The sequence below is a fragment of the Pollicipes pollicipes genome, unplaced genomic scaffold, assembly GCF_011947565.3.
Source record: "Pollicipes pollicipes isolate AB1234 unplaced genomic scaffold, Ppol_2.1 Scaffold_4881;HRSCAF=5763_pilon_pilon_pilon, whole genome shotgun sequence".
In the NCBI taxonomy this organism is placed as follows: Eukaryota; Metazoa; Arthropoda; class Thecostraca; order Pollicipedomorpha; family Pollicipedidae; genus Pollicipes; species Pollicipes pollicipes.
Window position 1 is genome coordinate 22,947,085 of NW_023596576.1, and position 21,624 is coordinate 22,968,708.

Here is a 21,624-nt window from a genome sequence, read left to right on the forward strand (position 1 = left end):
ATACGCGTCGCCGGGTGCTGTCTTCGGGTTTGTGTGGTTGCAAATTATTGCGATTGATCGGCTATCAAGTATCACTCGCACCTTGTTAAAGTGGCTGGGGTAGTGCTGATATTGCCAGTTTTGGAGTTGCATACGTGTGTGAGTGGAATGAAGTGTCCGAGCGTGCTAAAAAAGGTGAGTGCTGTGAGATTAGTGAAACCCGTTTAGATTAATTATCTGCGCAATTGTTAAAACGCAGTTTCCTTTGCAGCCGTTCCCACCAGCCAGAACGACTTCATGCCGTTTAAAACGGTGAACAAGCAAGTGGGCCAGTCGACACAGCAGACGTCTGCAGTTCAGCAGTCTACCAGCCAGCAGCAGACCGCCTCTAGCTCCACCACTGCCGTACGCTCGGAGCAGCAGTCGGCGTCCACCAGTCACATGGAGCAGCGAAAAATGTCGTCCGCCGTGTCGGAGCAGCGCAAGACGTCGTCCGCTGTGTCGGAGCAGCGTTCGACTGCCGCCCAGCAGTCGGAGCAGCGCAAGATGGCCAGTCAGACCGCGCAGCAGAAGATCTCCAGCCAGTCAGAGCAGCGTGCCATGTCGACCAGCGAACAACGCACCATGTCGGCCAGCGAGCAGCGCACCATGTCGGCCAGCGAGCAGCGCACCATGTCGGCCAGCGAGCAGCGCGCCAGCTCGGCCACACAGTCGCAGACGGTCACGAGCAGCGTGGGCCGCTCGGAGCCCGCGCGCCAGATCCGCGACTCGTCGGCGCACCGGCGCGCCACGCGCCAGAACACGTGGACCCGCGAGGACGGAGAAGCGCGCCAAGGCCGTGCGCCAGGCGGACAACCTCCAGCTGGAGGGCTCGCACAGCTTCGAGACGAGCTCGGGCCGGCGCGGCCAGCGCCGCCTGGCGCCCGAGAACCAGCCAGTGGCCGGGCAGCGCTCTGGTGGCGTCCTGGTGTCGCCGGTCACCCAGGAAACGAAGCGCTCCGTCAGTGACCAGAAGTTCGTCGGCTCGCTGCGCAAGGAGGAGGAGAACGTAAAGAAGTGGGCGGCCAACACGCAGCAGCGCAGTACCGTGAGTAGCGCCGCGAGCAGCGCCGTGCAGCAGCAGACCACCAGCAGCGCGACGCAGCAGCGCACCGAGTCGCGCACGGTGCAGCAGTCTGAGCGAGGTCGCTCCGTGCGCTCGTCCACCCAGTCCGGCGGCATCTTCCACGGCGACTACGACGTGTTCAAGGACAAGTCGATTAAGAAGAACCAGTCGTACGCCACGTACAAGCCGTGTCCGGCTTCCACGGTCGACTCACCACTCTCCGGCCTGCGCGTGGTGAAGCAGACGCATGACCACAAGTACTACATGCCGAAAGTGAGCGACTAGAACCGTGCCGGGCGTGGACACTTGACGCAGGGGGGGGGGGAGGAGGGAGAGGAGAGGGGGTGGCGGCCGGGCGCTCGGAGCGCGGCCGGCGCTGGCTCGCGGCCTCCCTTAGCTGCCGTCGCGCCGGCCGCGGCTCGACCTGCCCGGCTGGGCCGCGTTGGCAGACGAGCGTCGACGCTTACGTCACGCGCGGCGACGCTCGGACCACTTGTGATAAGAACGCCTTCAGCCCGTCCACGAACGAGGCCTTGCGACCGTGCGGGGCGCCGGCGCCCCGCACCAGCGGAGCGGGCTGACTGTGCGCGGCCGAGGACGCGCCACGAGGACAATCAAAGTGGGACTGTAGCATGTTTTCTAGGTGGTGATGCTAGCATTTGCGGTCGCACTGTGTTCTATTAACATCAACCCCGCTTGTGGTTACGGCAATCGGTATCCGTTGAACTAATGGCTATTTTTGCGAGGTGCAGCTGAAGGTGCTGTTGTATTTGTATTACTTACGTGCTGCAAAGGCGCTGCTGTATGTTCCTTTCGTTTATTTTCAAGGTGAAAATACGCTGCTTTCACATACGAAGTTTTTAATGGTATAATAATTATGCAATAAATGATTCTTAATACATTCCAGGCTTTGATTGTACAATTTTTGGTTGATATATCCAAGTATTTCTAGAATGGTGGGGTCAACCCTCGCCGTGGTCAGACCCGGATTCAGCGGCGATACGATGGAGGAACTATCGGGCTGATCCCGCACAACACATGTCAAATGACGGCGCGTTTCACCAGCAGAGCGAGAAGCGCCGACCTAGATAGACTGGGCAACCGCCCACCCGCCTGGCCTCGCCGGTCACGCCGCGCACGTCCGCGCCGCGCGGCAGGACGAAAACGGCACCCACGCCACTGCCGGAAGCCTCTCTCGTCGCCGGTTCAGCACCGCAGCCGACCGCACCACACATCACGGGGGCAAAGGATGCGTGCCGGGGCGAGAGAGTGCCGTGATAACATGCTAGACACGTGCGTCGAAGCTGGTGAAAGCCTGATCTGGCGGAGACCCCCACGCCGATAGCAGACGAGTAAGTCGCTTGCTCGGCCCATTCCTCCTCTGAGGTCTGGCACACTCGGCCTCAGACTTTATGTTTTGCAGCTTCCTCGTTGAGAAAAGTTTGTTTTACAAGTGCGGACTTTGCAAGCTATTTTCCACTCCAGAGTGGTTTGATGGTCCGCCATCTGCATTCTACAAATGCGAGCGGTACCGATAGGTGCTGCTCGGAGACCAGCGGAGGAGACCGAGGTGCAAACAGCCCGGGTGTCTCAGTCCCCTCGCCGTGCCTGCCTCACCACGCTGAGGTCCATCCCCTCAAGCCGGTGTTTGGGGGTCATGTTACCCGGTCAGAAAACACCAAAACCCAATCAGGTGAGGCTCCCGGGCATCATCCAATCATGTGAGGCTCGCGGGCTTCATCCAATCAGGTGAGGCTCCCGGGCATCATCCAATCAGGTGATGTTCCGGGGACATCATCCAATCAGGTGAGGCTCTCGGACATCATCCAATCGGGTGAGGCTCCCGGGCATCATCCCATCACATGACGTTCCCGGGGCATCATCCAATCAGGTAAGGGCTCTCGGGCATCATCCAATCAGGTGACGTTCCCGGGCATCATGCAATCAGGTAAGGCTCCCGGGCATCATCCAATCAGGTGACGCCCCCGGGGCAAAGTGGGGCGCTGCTATGCCGCGACATCACATTGCATGTTTAAACCTTTTTTTCGGATTATTGATAGTGTGCGGCCACACACGTGAGCGTCACGTCGGGGAAGAATACTGAGTGAACCCAGTCAAGCAGTGGCTTCAGGCCTGTGTGTCAAGATTTTCCGCCTCATGCTTGTCGAGGATCATATGTGCCGTGGAATGGGTATCCTGCATGTGGTAAGAAGTAGCAGTTACTCGCGAATTGGATAAAATTTCCATCTGTTCGTGAATTGACGAGGGAAATATTATTTATAATATATTGGCCGTGCTTTATAGGTGCTGGTCGGGGAACTTGCATTTACATTTTCAGGAAGATAAACGGAATGGAAAGAGGCTTCAACGCCGAATGTCAATTTCAATGGCGCATAACCATTGGGGAACCATACTGCAACAAGTCGCTGAGTGCATTGCGCTTGAACCTCATGCTCCTGGCTGCAGTGTCGACCTCAAAAAGCATGTTTTGCATCGTCTTTTCGCCCTGTGGAACATCTCGTCGTCTCTCCAAATGGCCGACACATGCCCACCATTATTCCGATGTAGGAGGAAAACAACACAGACAGTTACATGGAAAATTTATTGAACCCATAATTGTCTGGTAGTTGACTCACACAGATGTCATACACGGTAAGTTACGACTAGATGCTGAGATTATTGAGCACGAACCAAACAATAGAAAAGGTGGCCCTCCGAAGATGTGGTGAGTGCACAAGAACCAAACTCTGAACGCGCGCCGCGATGGTACAAGGTGAATTGCCCCCGGGCGCGACGCGGTCGGCGGTCCTCGAAACAGGGGACGATAAGGTATTAAAATATTTCAGGGTCTGAATTTCCGGGAAACGGTGCGGCTGCGGTCCAACCGGGTATCCTAACAAGTACGCTACTGTTCTAGATCGCATGGTTCGCCACACTCACTCTCTCGCAGGAAACCCTGTCAACCGAACAGGAGCGTCAAATCGAACACAGGGCATCTTACGTACTAACCGCAATCATTAACAAACAATAGCAAAGGATAGAAAACCAGCTACACATGCCTACTCTGGAAGAAGATAATACACCAATGGAATGCTGCAACCATCCGGGGGCCCTCTCCTGTCGCAATGAGGCGCCGCCCAGTCCCGTCAATACAGGGAGCACCCGTAGCTCGCGTCCTCCGTTTGGCACAAACTCAGGACCTTAAAGCTAATCGAGTCGTATATGTATATCCGACGCCGCACACAGGTCTGCGCGTCTAAGCCTACAACAAACGTCGCGCCGGCCGCCGCCGGAGCTTGCCGAAATTCGGGATATCACATAGAGAAATATATGCGCGCGACTGCACAGAAAACCCCGGCGGCGCTGCCAACCGGGCGCCAACGTCAGACTAGCGGCGCAAACAAGCAGAACGCACGTGCCACAATTGCACTGATTGCAGGATTAGGCGAAAATGACTAGGTAAACGAGCTCAACTCCTCGAGCAACGCATCGATTCGGGCTCCTGAAAAAGAAAGCACAACTAAAAAATGGGAAAATCATACGAAATGCGCGAAACAAAATGCAAAAAAGGCATGGGATACCATAATAAGCCATGGCAAAACACAAGAGTATGTAGAAACGAAACACCGCATGCAGGTGAGGTAGATAGTAGAGTTATAACGCTGAAGAGGATGTAGGCAGGGCAGGGATGATACAATGCCAACTAAAACGCTAGCAAATAGTTATCAAACTACTCATCTCCCATTTAAAGAACCGTTGACACATAGTTGACTTAAAATGTATAGCAGCTTTGAGCACCACATATTGACCACGCCCTCTCCCATTATACCACAACTCTCACTCGACGCACGTCAGCAACCACCGCTCGGCCCAAATGATTCAAAATTCGCATTCAGCCATTCGCACAGTAACAACGCCAATGAGCAACTAAAATCGCTACAAACAATTGTATGAGGGCCAGCCCCGCCACATGGCCCGTCAGAGGGCGTCCCCAGTCATCCCGGTATCGCACCAACCGTGCCCCGATCCTATCAGTGCCGCCGCCGCCAGCCAAACCGGAGCCGGCCCCGGGGCCGCAGCGGCGGCGGTCCACAACAACAGTTCAACAATCGGCCGCCAGGGGCGCTGCCTCCGCCGTGGCGACCGGTGCCGCCGTCCACTACCCGCGCCGGCGGCACAGCGGGCGGCTCGCCGGTCGACGTCGCTCGCGCCGCGGCTCGCCGGCGTGCTCGAGATTCTCCCGCGGCCTCCTCGAGCCCTCGGGCGGGCGCGCGGGTTAGTGCGATCGACGCGGCCGTGTCGGTGGGTTAGTTCGCTGCTACTCGTGCTTACTGGCTAGCCGGGCGGCGTCGGCCTTGCTGCGCGTGCCGGCCGCCGCCGCGTGCGGGTGCTGCGCGTAGCCCGGGTGGTCGTCAAAGATGACGCGTTCGCCGGGCCGCGGCGGCAGCGCGCGCGGGTCGTGGAACAGCGGACCGCGCGGTTTCCACACCGGAGACCCTGGCGAGGGAGGGCAGACGCTTACCGGGGCAGCGGGCGTGGTCAGAGAGTCGAGAGTCAGGCTGACACACTGGGAGCTTTTGGCAAAGGCACCATTAATTGACCATCACAAGATCCTGCGCATGCCACAAGGTGTGTGCCACACGCCTTGTGCCTTAAGTGCGGCAGATGAGCAAGTGCTGACACGGAACAGCATCGGCACATGACAGCAGAACGCATCGGACACCCCGCGTGAGGCGGCCAGACGGCGTCACCTGCCGGGGACGCACCGGCGGCGCGGGCGTGCGGCGGCTGGTAGTGCTCGGGCGCGTTGCTGGCCTGGATGAGGCGCGCCTGGCTGCCGGTGCTGCCCGCCGACAGCGTGCTGGAAGTGCTGAGGCTCAGATGGTTGGGGATGCGGCCCAGCTGGCCGGGCCGCCGCGGCAGCACCTCCTCCTCGGCGTCTGAGCGCGACGTGTCGTCACGCACGTCTGAGCCGTCGTCGCCGCGCTGGCCGCCGGTCGGGCCCGCCGCGCCCGGACGGCCTGCAGGTGAGAGCGTCACTCAGCGCGGGGGGGCCTGACTTGACCGGCGCGGGCGGACGGCTCCAGGCCGTGGTTAGGCACGATCGGATGACGGCGTGGAGTGACGTCAGCGAAGTCTCACGTGAGACACGACACAGTTGAGGAAACCATGCTGAACACATCCCAACCACCCCTTGTAGCTTTGTATGTCGCCTCGTTTTGATTATTCGGTGCAGGACAGACATCAGTGCAGCATTTTGAACCCCGGTAAAACCGGGCCAAGCCCTTACTAATAAAAGTGGGTAACGTTACGTTTTTCAACGCAATGCGGTGGTGATGCTCGACTAAATCCGTGCCAAAACGTCATGTTTAGGAACTAATACCTTTGCAACATTTGGATGAAAGTCACAGAGAATCATGGCTAGAACAGATGTCACAGTGTGATCTTTTACAGAGGTTCATGACCAGAGCACATGTCACAGCGTGATCACAGTGTCACAACACTTCCCGGTCAGTAATATCCGTTAACAGGCATAGCTTGATTTCACACAAAAATTAAAAGGTAGCTAAAACTTGATAAGTTATGCCTTATTCTACAGATTTACCTATATATATATATATATATATATATATATATATATATATATATATATATATGTGTGTGTGTGCGTGTGCGTGTGCGTGTGCGTGTGCGTGTGCGTGCGCGTGTGCGTGTGCGTGTGCGTGTGCGTGTGCGCGTGCGCGTTGCGCGTGCGCGTGCGCGTGCGCGTGCGCGTGCGCGTGCGCGTGCGCGTGCGCGTGCGCGTGCGCGTGTGTGTGTGGTGTGTGTGTGTGTGTGTGTGTGTGTGTGTGTGTGTGTGTGTGTGTGTGTGTGTGTGTGTGTGTGTGTGTGTGTGTGTGTGTGTGTGTGTGTGTGTGTGTGGTGTGTGTGTGTGTGTGTGTGTGTGTGTGTGTGTGTGTGTGTGTGTGTGTGTGTGTGTGTGTGTGTGTGTGTGTGTGTGTGTGTGTGTGTGTGTGTGTGTGTGTGTGTGTGTGTGTGTGTGTGTGTGTGTGTGTGTGTGTGTTGTGTGTGTGTGTGTGTGTGTGTGTGTGTGTGTGTGTGTGTGTGTGTGTGTGCGCGCGCGCGCGCGCGTGTGTGTGTGTGTGTATATCCGAGGAAATATTATGTGAAAATAAATGCAAGCTAGTCCAATAATAATTACATGCACTGCATGCGATGCGAGCTGCACATGTAACGCCAGCCATTCCTATTACCAGCCACCCTGACTGTGACGCATAGTTTGCACCAGATGCGTGCATCCGACCCTCGCAGATTCGCGCTGGTGACCCAGCAGTATTCTGAAGTCCAGTTGTACCGTCCGGGCACTAGTTAAGGGTTGAGGCTTGGCCCAGGACGGGATTCGTGCCGATCAATAATCCCACGCTACGCATGCTTCCATTCGAACAGCGCGACTTCCTTGCGTCTGTCGTTTAGAACCGCCTCTCCGCCAATGACATTAGGAGAAGGCAGACGGCTGCGAAGTTAATTTTGTCCCGCAACACGCCTGGCACCAGTGGCGGGTCAGGTAGGTACGCTGACAGGGCCGCATGGCCCGATAGGTGGCGGCACGGGCGCTTTACCGGGACCGGAGGCATCCATGGTGCGGCTGCGCCCCCTCAGGTTGGTGTCACTCCCCGATACACTCTCGTGGTAGCCGTCCAGATTGTCGTAGTCAATGGTGGCGGCTGCGGCAGCGAACACGCGCGCTGTCACCAACAGTCCGTGTACGTCTAGCGCAGTGCCTGGCCGGTCAGTGTGAGGTATCGCAACTTTGAGCGCAAAACAGAATCAAGCTCATCTTTCACTTGAGTTTGAGAAAAATGCAAAGCTGGGCGGACATAGCGATAATGTAATTAAGAATGAAATAATATTGGTCACTGCGCAGTTGCACGAATGCCATTCAACGATCGGACAGCTTTCTGTGGCAAATCAAGTGGCACCCTTCAAGGCATGGACCTAGTCGACCGCACTGCATCAAATGAGCTCCAGCAGGCTGGAGCGAGCAGCCAGTGACTCAGCCAGAGATGATCCGAACATCAGAGGGGGCGGGACGAATGAATGACCACAAATTTGCGCGGGACGGACGCCGCCTGAGGCGCGATAAATCTCTTCGTTCCGTTGAGCCTATCCTATATCCAGTAACTCTGGGCTTTATCGCAGCAGACTTGGCTTAGTCTTGAGTCTCGGAAAGTTTCGTTCGATTCTCAGTCATCGTCGTGTAAACAGCAGCCAGTGCCGTTCGATTATCAGTCAGTCTCGTTCGATTATCAGTCAGTCTCGTTCGAATGGGCTCGTTCGCAGAGTCCGGCATATGCGGTGGGCGCTTATCCATAATGTATCGGTTGGCGAAGTCGCAATGACTGGTAAATCGAGGGACAAGGCAAATTCACGCAGAGAACCTTCCTTAGCTTCACAGACACTGCCAGAGGCAGAAAAGTCGCGATCAATAAACGAGGGCACTGAGCTGTATGATGACGATGTTTGGGGGCAAGGACATTGAGCTATATATGTGAGGCCTGAGTTATCCGTGAGTTCACGGGTCGCGTGTCACGGGTTATCCTGTCCTCAAACAGTCCCCACCCTGCTGCAGGACAGCGGCACGATTCCACTCCAAAGGACGTCAGAGCCGGCGAACGGACCCACACACAACACACACGCCACGGTTCCCCCCACGCTACCGAGCGCTGGCTGTTCACCACCCCCAACCACTCCTCACAGCACCATCGACAGTGGCCAGGTGGAGCACTCACACATGCCGGCCGAGTGGCGCTGGCCCTTGTTCTGCATCTTCTTCCGCATGCTGAGCGTGCGCGACGGCTGCAGCGTGCCCGTCTTGTAGCTGCTTGTGCTGGCCGCCTTCGTGACCGGGATGCTCATGTTGCGCACGCTCTCCCGGATGATCTGACGGATGGTCTTCAGGAACGCGTTCCGGAAATCGCTTGTGCTGCAACAGCGGTCCTTCGGGTTTAAAGTACCTCCACAAGCATCCGAACGACCGGGTTATGTAAGGCATGGTCATCACGGCACGAACATCCTCAAGGCTTCACCGACAGTGGTATAAGATTTGTCCGCCCAAGATTTCAAAGCAGCGTGCGGCATACCTTGATATTTTTCCTGCAAAGTAATTACGCTGGGATCGCCTCCCTCCACCCTGACTGGGTGCGAATTAAATTCAACGCGTCAATACGGCAGACGTCTGCGCCTGAGTCACATTCCTCGACATCAGCCCAGTGCCGATTATGTCCGATGCACACAATCTGAGGTCGGGTCGCACTCTGACCGCGCTGTGCCGCGATGGCCGGGGTCTGTAGCATCAATTGGACACAATGTGACGCTGGGTCGCACTCTGACCGCGCTGTGCCGCCATGGCCGGGGTCTGTAGCACTAATTGGACACAATGTGATGCTGGGTCGCACTCTGACCGCGCTGTGCCGCGATGGCCAGTGTCTGTAGCACCGTACCGGACCCTGAATATTGGGGGCTTTCGTCCCCACATAGCAAACATATTCGAACCATAAACATACAAGTCTCTCTAATAAAATTGTTCAACTAAAAATTATAGCGTAAGGCAAGCCGACCACGACATTTTTATCCGATGTTCCGCACACTAAAAACGCGGGCACAGAACTGCGCAGGACGCGCACACCGTAAGCATACGAGACGGAATTTGCCGGCATCACTACACTGGACTACTGACAATCGCACTGGAAGAGCTGCATCGAACGTTCTACACGCTTTGCAGAGAGATCAAATAACTAAAGTTCTCAGAATATTTCACCACGGTGTCTAATCCGGCTGCCGAAATCTGACAGAACTTTTCAGCGCGCCTCAAAACCGCAAATCATCGCTGTCCGCTGGAGCAGGAGTGATCTGCCGCACAGCAGCACGATCATCTGCATCAGGACCATTGCCCGGCTACTCTTAATCATGATGTGTTATTCTCTCGTCGTTGTTCATACTCATGGCTCTAGAGGCAATGGCCAAGCTCCCATACGCGTTTTGGATTTTGAAGCGTTTCACGTGTGTACTGTGTAAGCATCACATAAGCCAAGTTCGTTGTGCGTTTGAGTTTAAAATGGAGCAATAGTTATACCCTTATGGTACCACAACCCCTGCTCTTCCATCAAAGGTTCCCATTAGAACGGGTGCTCGATGGGCGATTCGACTGGGCACTCCACAACTTGTCCCTTTGTCAAGTCCCCAAGTGGTGATGCGTAACGTGTGCAAAGCGCATGCGCATTTTCTGTGACGCACGTTTCGACTGATAGCATGCAATGTTAAAGATACGTTGCAAGCTGTGTAACACACATGGCAAGTCATGCCAGTAGCGCAGCTGACCGTATTTACACAAATCCTCCAAACTCTCCCTTTTACGGCGCACCCGCGATCTATTGGCGATCGACCGCCACCTGAATCCCGAAGCTCGCAGAATCGCGCCGAGAGAACGGCAGAGAAGACGCACTCACTTAAAACCCATGCCAAGTTTCGGTTCACACAGATGTGATTTGACATGATTTAGAGGCATTCCCGTAGTACACCTCCTTTATACCCCGGCCGACCGCTGGAATACCACGAACAACGGCCATTCTTGCATGCTCAGTGATGCAGGCATACGGACACTTGGATTTTCATATAATAGAACGACGGTAAAAGAAGCCGATACCAAGCACAGCCAAGGAGTGGACGAAGCCACCAGGGGGGGGGGGGGGGGGGGATAAAAACGCTTGCACTGCCTGGTCATTGGTGATCAGTGGACTCCGTTAGTTCAGTATGCCACGGTTCAATATCTAGCAATTGTGTGCGTTGTAACAATAACTGGCCTAACGAGCTATTCGGGTCTAAAGGGGATTATGAGCCGCTAAGTAGAAAGTCAATGGCTAATTGCTCATAAAAAATACAAAAATGAAAAAATAATGCAAAATGTCCAGATCTAGCACATAGCAACGGCCAACTCAAACCATGACACCAGGAATGAGAAAAGATGAAAGGAGAACACCACATCGACAGATGTATGTGTTGTGTGAAATGGGGCCGGGATGTGAAGGAAAGAGATGGGTAGAGAAAATCGGCTCGAGTTATGAGCTTGGCATACGGAGAGACGGGTTGCGGCCGGTAACGTGGCACGTCTGTGATGTGATGTATGTAATGATTATATATATATATATATATATATATATATATATATATATATATATATGTATATATATATATATATGTGTGTGTGTGTCACAAGGAAAAGTCATGCCTGCTCTTTGCATTGAGCGCGCACCACGTGCCACCGTAGCAATGGCTGAGCTAGTCCTAACATAAGCGGACAATGGAATGCAGTTCGTTCTTTTGCCAGCTAGCGGCCACTTCATTGCATTCCTGTACACATCTCATTATCATCCTCGGCACACGCTGCGAGGGGAACTCGCAAATTCGGCGAAAGCCAGGTTCACCTGGCTGGGACATGGATTACTCCTAATCGAAAATTGCGAGAGCAGAATAGAAATATTCTAGCGGCGTCTGAAAACATTGCGCGGAACGTGGTGTACAAAAGGGAGTAGTGACCAGTGCAGGGCATTCCGTGGATTCTGCAATCGCCTACCTTCTTACAGAACTGGCATAAGTCGCACGTTACTAGGCTATGAAAGTGGGTGAGTTGGGTGAGGGGATGATGCCGAAAGTATCAGGCAGATATCTTGAAGTTATTCATAATTCCAACGTAAATTATCGTTGGTTACCACGATTTTGGTTGAATCCAGATAGCATTCAAGCCTTGAAAATATGCTTCAGCAAAGTTGTCATCTACTCCAAAACGAACTTTAAGTACTGTCTGCTTGCAATCGCATTTGTCTGTTTTGCAAACCCAACTCGACCGTGGACAACGTGCTCACCTGTTGGAAAGGTGGTAAACCTTCTCGTAGTACGACGAACGGCCGATGGATCTGCGACTTGAGGTGGATAAGCTCCCAGAGGTAGTGGTTCTCTACGTCGCGACAGGACGAGGCGCGCACCTGCACCTCCGTCACCGGGATCAGCACCTGGTACCGGATAATCTCCACCTCGGCAGGGTTACCCTTGCCCGGCGCGCTCTGTGGGGGGGAGGGGAGGGAGCGGCTGTGGTCAGCATGGGTCGCACGGCGCGATGCGCGAGGTTTTGGAGGAATTAGAGGAGTGACAAGCTCAGAACGGAGTGTCTGATCAGAGCAGAGACTAGACATATCACTGGCGCGATGCACGAGGTTTTAGAGGAATTAAAGGAGCGATTAGCTCAGAACGGAGCAACTGATCCAAGCAGAGACTAGAGATGTAAGTGGCAATGTGGTTCACGACTGAGCTGGCTGCCAGCGCGAAGGTGACGGATTCGGCGGACATGACTTCTTGTGAAGTATCGCCGGACAAAGGGATACGCCCCGCACGAACCCAGGGTATGCTGTCTAGTCCTTGTGGATAAACAGCTCGTAGTTCACTTCTCGATACAAATTACACCGACATTCTGAATGACTAACTCATGCATTGATGACGCGTTTGCAGTTTGCGGTGGTTCATAAAGTAGTCTGTCTGCTACGTGCAAATGTAAAGTTTATTTAAGCAGAAGGCCTAACTCACCATGAGCTTCTTCTTCTGTCTCAGTCGCTCCTTGCAGAGGAAGACGACGGCGGTCTTGAAGACAAAGCACATGGCGTGAAGCTCGAGGCCCTTCTTGATTTTGCCGAGGAAGTCCGATATATTCAACCACTCCACCCCACCATAGTACAGAAGGTCGCCAGGCGACAAATCCACCGGCTGAAAATGGGCCATGTGGCGCTGTCAACAGGACTGTGCTTCATGACTGCTTCAAAAGGCATGCGACAGATCCAGCGGACACTGAGCGCTCATGTGTACAGTTCGCAAACGGTAAAATGTGCAACACTTACAGATGCCACAGGCAGGACCATTTTGGTTGACTTCTGGTGCTGCCGGAACAAGTGATCAAAGATGGCGCCGTACTCCTCGTGAATGCGCTGCATTTCGTTGATGTGCTCGGCCACTTTCTCCATCCCCTTCAGCGCCTCTGCCGAAAGAAAACCGCACAATGTCGTCTGGACTCAGTGGCGGAGTGGGTACGTTTCAGAAACTACTCGTACTGAGGGCAGGAGGAGGTCACGTGACAGCGACAGTGCTCGGGAGCCCAGACGATCAATAAGTGAGGTTTGTGCGGGGTACTGGCACGGCACTAGCAGAATATTCCAGAACAGAGCATCTTTTGTATTTTCCTGGGGGTCAAAGTTCGCTTGTGCGGCCTTTCCCAAAGATGTCTGCAAATATAAATGTTCGCCGCCACAAATGCATCCGGTGAGTACAGCATCCGCTCATCGCAAGTCAGGCTAATGCGTAGCTCAGTTAAGTCACGCTCATACTGAGCGCCTGAATGCACTTCTCCCCCCCCCCCACCCCCCCCCACCCCTCACCCCCCATCCCCGAAGACGCAGCGAGCATCTACGTAAACTGATTTGGAAGCCACACAGGTGAATGACACTGTCTTCTAGCGCGGTCCCATCACCCTGGCAGTGAACCATACCGACGAGACAGGCCGACAATAATATATGGCATAATAATCTAATGATCTATATGACCTCTGAGATAGTGCCTCAGTCGTCAATGGGGTCATAATGGTCAAAGTAGACCTGAAATCGGCTCACAACTCAACCAGAACGGCTGTTAGGTAAACGTCAGAGGCCCCCAAACTGACAGCCACCGTAATAACTCTGGTTATACAGCCTTCGCGTCAGTTGACACATTCCACAACAACGGTGTCTTCCTCACGAACGGCTGTCTGGCGGATAGTCCGGGCACACCCATGTCATGTATTGCGTTTAACCCGACACCAGAGCCCCGAGGACCGCCCACCGAGCGGCCTGTCAGACTCTCCTCTGATGCTCTCCACCTACTCTCTTGGTGACGACGCTGCTTTCTATCCCCGTCGGTGATGGTGCCACTCCCATTTTTCTTCCCAGATCGTGATGATGTTTTCCGGGTACCATCTAGGCCGCGCTGCTCATCCTCACCTGCCTTCCAGGTGGTGGTGGTGCTAACATCCGTTAGAAGCCCTCAACCTCCACCGGCAGTGCTACCCTTCACCTATCCTCCAGGTGGTGGTGCTACCCACGATTACGAGTCCTCTACCCCAAGCGGTAGGGCTCCCCTCCACTTACCCTCCAGGTGGTGGTGTTCGCCCGACTGCGGGTCGGCCAGGTTTCGCAGCTGCTGCAGCAGCAGCGGGTACTTGAGGATGCGTTGGATGGGCTTGATCAGATAGCTTTCGAGCGTGGACGAGTGCTGCTGGCGCGGGTTCTGGCGCTGCAGGAACTGCTGCAGCTGTTGGTTGCCTTCACCTGAGCACCAGGAGGTTGCGTTATTCGCAGATGCTATGAAGGTTACATTTAGCTTCATGGGCATGAGGCGATAGCCCACCACTAGTAAATTAGGTGCGGAGAGGTGCTCAGTGCCGAACGTTCAGTGTGATTGCAAGTGAGATCATTGAAGTTTATATTTGCCTTGTCTGTGCATTTTAAAGCTTCAAGCGGGGCAGCTAATCAAACCCCGCCTCATCTGACGGAATCCATACCGGGAGGAGCGTTTTCGATGTAACTTTGGTCGGTCAAGCAGAAAACAAACATCAACTTACTTGGATGGAGGACTTTTTGTGCTCTTGAATGGCTGGCGCAGAAGGAACTATATAACTTGAAACTATTCGTATGATACAAGAATGCGTTGCCTATGGAGAATAGCACGTTCTGAAAGGTGAGCATTTCAAACATTAGTCAGACGAACACAAACAAAATCATGCGCAAAACAGGCTGAAAATTCGGGCGTGTCCTGCCCAAGTGTGCTCTAGACGCGACTTGAGCGGCGCTTCATCCGCCACAAGTGCGCAAACTGCGCGGGCCCGATGTGACTCAACACATGTCATACCCAATGGAGCCGTGCCACATCTATGCATACTGGGGTTTGACTGCAGGTTTGACTGTAGGTTTGACTGCAGTTGTACATTATCGTAACGTACGAAGTACGTTACGAAGTACGAAGTACGAAGTACGTAACGTCACCAAGATGAGCGCGCGCCACAAGGTGACAAGGGCAGGTATTTTACGAAGGAAGAAGAATGTGTCGCGCAAGAATTGCACCGGTCCACCGTCAGCATCGGCACGTGCGCAGAGGACACGCCCTGGACCGCACACTGACCGTCCAGGGGCCGCGAGGACCGCACACTGACCGTCCAGGGGCCGCGAGGACCGCACACCGGCCGTCCAGGGGGCGCGAGGACCGCATACTGACCGTCCAGGGGGCGCGAGGACCGCACACTGACCGGGGCCGCGAGGACCGCATACTGACCGGGGCCGCGAGGACCGCACACTGACCGTCCAGGGGGCGCGAGGACCGCACACTGACCGGGGCCGCGAGGACCGCACACTGACCGTCCAGGGGCCGCGAGGACCGCACACTGACCGTCCAGGGGGCGCGAGGACCGCACACTGACCGTCCAGGGGGCGCGAGGACCGCACACTGACCGGGGCCGCGAGGACCGCACACTGACCGGGGCCGCGAGGACCGCACACTGACCGTCCAGGGGGCGCGAGGACCGCACACTGACCGTCCAGGGGGCGCGAGGACCGCACACTGACCGTCCAGGGGCCGCGAGGACCGCACACTGACCGGGGCCGCGAGGACCGCACACTGACCGTCCAGGGGCCGCGAGGACCGCACACTGACCGTCCAGGGGGCGCGAGGACCGCACACTGACCATCCAGGGGGCGCGAGCGAAGGACAACGTCTTCAAACCACCTTCAGTCGACACAGCAGGAATCACACGCACCTTGAACTGCGTGGGCGTCTCCAGTCGGCCCAGGTTGGGCTCCATCTCGACGGCCTCCTCCAGGCTCTGCAGGAAGTCGCGCTGGAACTCCACGATGTCGGGGATGTTGCCGAAGAGCGCGTTGATCTCGGCCGGCGTGATGAACGACTCCCGCCGCAGCGGCTCCAGGTAGTTGTCGATCAGGGAGTTCAGATGCTGCGGAGCGGCCGCGCGCCGTCAGTCGCCGGGTCCGCTCACCGCGCCACGAGCGCTGTCACATTCGACACAATGGCCGTCGGAATATCGGGACAAGGTCGTGTGAGGGTCAGGTGAGATGTGTACCGTGTGAAGTTTTTGGCCTAACGTGTGAAGTCTGTAACGTGCGAAGCGTGAAGTCAGAACATAACATCACCCAGGGGAGCACTAAGTGCTGTAACACACGTGACACACAAACGCGGTAATTCGCGTGCAGCCCAGCGTTGTGAGGTAGTGATTCCGCCGGTCATTTGACAGCTTATGTGTCCCCGGGACTGTGACACCGAAGCCAACTGCCCGCGAACACGCCAGCGTTGGTGACGATCAACGGAGTACTTCTAACGCGCGTATCGCTTCAACATCAGCTATGAATAGCGGCCTAGATTTCACATAACTCTCTCCTTCCTAGCCACTATCACTGCCGTTGGCTGCCAGCCGCCGGGTGGAGGGGGAGGGAGGGGGCGTCGACGAGCCGTCCATGATCACGTGCCGTGGGCCCGTCGGCGGCAGACTGGCCGGCCAGCCGTCGCTGGGCGGAGGGCGCCGGTCGATGTCTGCCAGCGGGCCGGCGGCGCCCGCCGGCGTGCAGGTCGGCGCTGGCAAGGGCCGAGCGGAGGCGGGGGCGGGGGTGGCGGCAGACCGAGAGAGGGAGAGAGGGGGGAGAGAGGGAGGGAGGGAGGGAGGGAGGGAGAGAGAAAGAAAGGGAGGGAGAGAGAGGGGGGTAGGGGAGAAAGAGAGAGAGAGAGAGAAGAGAGAGAGAGAGAGGAGGGGGGGGGGGGGGGGGGGGAGTGACAGAGGGAGGGAGGGAGATTTGGGGCTACCGTTGGGCCAGGGTCCGAGCTTTCGCTGAGGCGCCGCAATGTGCCGACGGCGGTCAGACGAGCATGGACGGAATCGGACCGCGACACTACCAGGACGCGGTTACGTCAGGAGAGGACATTGTGAAGCTTTGCGATTCAATTTGAGGTTAGACGGCGGTCAACAAGTTACTCGTCATCTCTCGTTAGCCATGGGCTCGGCATTATCGACCAATACTGGCCTGGGCTGTCCTACTGCTAACTGAGACCAGGCCGGTCCAGTCACAGCGCGGGACGCTTTATCGGGCTGCATTTTTCGTGAAGGGCTCGTATATACATCACGGACAAAGCAGGTGTCACGGTCACGGGGGCCGGTTATGGCACCGGCTCGAGTTTCTCTGGCCAAACTGGGAGCTGGAGCTGTCTGCTACAATGGGGTATATTGGTACGCTTTCTCTTTCAAGGCCAGGTCGTAAAACCTAAGATGTGCCGCGAGCATCAGCCCCTGCATGGGGCAGCCTAGGCATGATGCAGTGTCGTAATAAATCCAAGGGGCATGCTTGAATAACTAGGATTTAGATGCATTCAGTCAGCGGAAGCCACCTCGACGTTAGTGGTTTGATGAAAATAGCAAGAGCACGTAGAACGCAATTTACCGGTAAATAAGATGCCTCTGACAGTGAGTTCTAGACCAGAGCGACGGAGCGCGTCGCGTTAAAACATCGAGCAATCGCACACAGGTGAAGCAGCCGCAAAATCCAGGCCAAACGCTTCTTTCAGTGGTGCCGGCCGTGCCAGACAGCAAACGTATCTCCTCCGGGGGGGTGAGTGAGTTCATGCCGTAGCTAGAGTGAGGCGCCCCAGCAGCGGTTCTCACCTTGACGCAGGCGCCCCAGCAGCGGTTCTCACCCTGACGAGGGCGCCCCAGCAATGGTTCTCACCCTGACACAGGCGCCCCAGCAGCGGTTCTGACCCTGACGCAGGCGCCCCAGCAGCGGTTCTCACCCTGACGAGGGCGCCCCAGCAGCGGTTCTCACCTTGACGTAGGTGCGCTCCGTGTCGATCAGTTCCGTGAGCACCTTGCGCAGCTTATCGGCGTCGCTCAGATGCCGGCTGGGCGTCATGGTCTGGCTCTGGCTGGAGGCTATGCTGGAGGTGGGCGAGGGCCCGCGCGGTGGGTCGGCCGGCGAGCGGCAGTAGCCCGTCACCAAGGTGGCGCTCTGCGGACGGCGCCAGGGCCCGGTTAGCCGGCGGGACTAGCGCACGCCTCTGGCGCCCCATGGACTTCAACAGACGTTTCGAGACCCACCTGCGACTACGCCCACACTGGCACAGAATGGTCGGTGACTTCGCTCCGACGAGGGGTATTTTCCGGCAACATCTGCTCTCCGAAATCCCCCCGCGCGCGACCTCGCACACTATGACACATAAACACGTGCATATCCAGGCCGGTCCCGGAGACGCCGTTCGTGTGGCGCCAAACCGTGCCAGGCAGGGTCTACAGCGGCCATTAGTTCGGCAGGCCCATGGTTCGTTATGAGTAACTGATGCAAGATTTCACGGGACTGGGATTAGAACCTACCAAGCTCAGGACAAGTCTAATGTTCGCAATCCTGTGCAGGTATACTGGGCTGCGTAATACCCTACCCCGCATCTGGATCATGAACCGATTCTCTGCACATCCCGTACTGGGAGACGCGGCTCAGCCGCTATCAATAACGGTGGCCCTCCCTGGACGCGGCCTCGCCGCTCATCCAGCCCGGCATATCGAGCCCTCATGGCGCGCTCTTCTGCTGAGCTCAATGCCGGCGGCGCTAAACTGCAGCCGCCAGTTTAACGTCGCACTGGCGGCCCGACATTCCCCGGCTATCGAGGAGATGCAGCGCCAATATTTCACAGGAGTTGCCCGTCATGGATGAGACGGGACGCTCCGGCGCAGACAAACTACACTCAAAATGCGACACGTGCCAGGCAAAGCCCTGGGACGGCCATCATACGGTGGGACGAGCAGATGGTGTTAAGGGGCCATGAAGTGGGTGAAAGATGCGAGATATTTGAGCACCCGTCAGTGTTGTTCTTCTTGGCTTGCGCGTGTCATTTCGTGCGTAGAATCGCGATCACTTTTGTAACGAATACGTTCGAGAACATCCATGACTTCCCCAGATGTTAGAATAAACGCATCCTTCTTTTCCTGCCTTTCTTTTTGCACGGCTGCACATTATGACGCAATAAACCACCCCCGACACGAAAGCTTCGGTCGCTGATCATGGGGGGAGAGTCTGCGTCGGAAGTCCCGTCTCCGCGGCCGCCGGCTCGCGCTCTGCGTACCTTGAGTAGATTCTCGATCTCGACAGACGAGACGTTGGAGCGGTCCGAGGTGTCCGAGGGCGGCGGAGGGCAGCCCTCAATGTCCGCCTTCTCTCGACCTGCAAGACAGCTACCATCAGCCCGACCGGGACGAGTGCAGTGACAGCGAGGGTGCGGCGGCCGCCCTGCCCACGCCATCCAGCTATTCACGTCAGCGCGGTGAGCCCTCTCCGCCTGCGTAGCTCGGCGTCGCTGCCGGCGGCGGATAGGCTCCGGGCTCAGGCCCGCAGATAGGACCCGTCTCAGGTCAGCCAAGTTACCGCTCTGGTGCGGCGGGAGAGCTAAACGCGGGGCCTCGGGCGGCCGTCGGCGGAGATCGAGCGGCAGGAGAGCGGCTTACTCCAGGACTTGACGCTGGGCACGATCATGTTGTTAATGTCGTCGTCCCGGACGGCGTTGTCGGAGGGCGGCGGCGGGCACACCAGGCGCTCGATGATGTCGTCCGTCGACTTCATCAGGTTGGCCACGTCCGGCACCTGCCGCAACGCAACAGTTGGAGACGACCAGACAGGGCAGAATGGCACCCAGGGGTGAAAAAGTGCCTTTTCTGTCACCCACGAAATTTGGAGCCGTCTGATTGTCGCCTGGGATCAGTCGTTCAGAAACCGTTGCAATATGTCTTTAAATGCAATTAATCACAAAAACAAAGGCAAATTAAATGCAATGCGGTACAACCAAACATTTTCTTTTCCAGAACTCCTTTGCACTGGTCTGTAATGGCGGCACTGATATAGTATAGTTTGAAGTATGTTTCTGGCACCTGCTAAAAACTAGCTTGATTAAAGTACCATGTTTGGCAGCATCTTATGGCTCAACTTGCTCAAACAGCGAAACATCAACGCTTCGACATGTGCTCACGCTGCAAGCGTTAGCGAGTACAGACCAATACTAAGCCTTGAGTTTCGCCGAGCTGGGATAATCTGCTGTAATGTGGTCTTGTCTGCTGAAATATGTTTTCATGTTGACAATTTTGTCACCAATTGGTTCGCAAAAGTGTTATGTCATCAATCATATGCGGCAAATCAGAAACTTTTTCACCCCTGGTGGCAGCAGCCGAAGCGCTGGGGCATGCTGTGAAAACAAAACTACAAATGGATTAGTTCCTTCACTTCAGCAATTGGCATCCAGCAGCTTCGCACGAGTTATAGTGTTATGCATCAAAGGCGATTAGATTTCCCAAAGACAGATTGCTACTCAGCCGTGCGCCAGAGCTCCGACTGCAATCACCATCAACACACAGCACGACCAACACAACATAGCGTGCCCGATCATGATTGAAGCCGTCGGGAAGGTGATGCATAATGCACACCACCATCGGGACTGTGCGTGCCTGCACACGATGAGCCCACATGCAATGGCTGTCAGAAGCAGAGGATTTAACAGAGGGGCGGAGGTGCGGAAAGCTAGCGTAGAGTGATCCCATGACAACCGACTTCCCAGACAAACCGATCTTTACAATGAACTCCATGCTAAACACGAGTTTCTGTGAAACCGTCTGAAGCTGGCATACCAGCAAGAAGGAGGACACGGGACAGAGACACAAATAAAGCGCAGATGTCCGTTTGTGCTCGCGAACACAAATAAAAAATCTGCCCACTAACCTATGGCATTTGATTGAAATCCTACACACTAGCATTTGACATCAAGAAAAAGACAAATACTGTGCGATCGTATGCTTCGACAACTAGACGCGTGTTTTTGCCCCGCACACGAGCCTACGGGCCTGCGGGGGCGGCGCAGCCCAAGGTCTCACCTCGGTCCTCGAGGAGCGCATCATGAGACAGAGGGCCAGCTCCTCCTGCAGCACCGACTCAGGTACATCATGTCCAGATCGGACACGATCGCGCCATTGATCACCATGATCTCGTCACCCCGTATGAGGCCTGCGGACACGGCACAGATGCTTAGATCAGGGAGGTGGGGGAGGGGAGGGCACACATCGACCGCTCATCGGCGACCGAAGTGGCGGCGGACCACAGGGGTCTGGAGGCGCTGGCGACAGGGAGGCAGGTGCTCTGGACAGTGGAATCATTGCGGAGGGGACGCTCCTGGTGGGAGTGTGGCGCTGGTGATAAAGAGGTGGCTGCTCCGGGCAGAGAGAGACGCCACGGAAGAAGAGAGAGAGAGAGAGAGAGAGAGAGAGAGAGAGAGAGAGAGAGAGAGAGAGAGAGAGAGAGAGAGAGAGAGAGAGAGAGAGAGATAGAGGAGAGAGAGATAGAGAGAGAGAGAGAGAGAGAGAGAGAGAGAGAGAGAGAGAGAGA

General features: G+C 55.9%; 1 pseudogene; it reads right to left on the minus strand.

Moving 5' to 3' along the window:
* Positions 1-3,667: 3,667 nt before the first annotated feature.
* On the minus strand, positions 3,668-21,395 carry LOC119100128 (protein still life, isoforms C/SIF type 2-like; annotated as a pseudogene).
* Positions 21,396-21,624: the final 229 nt, after the last annotated feature.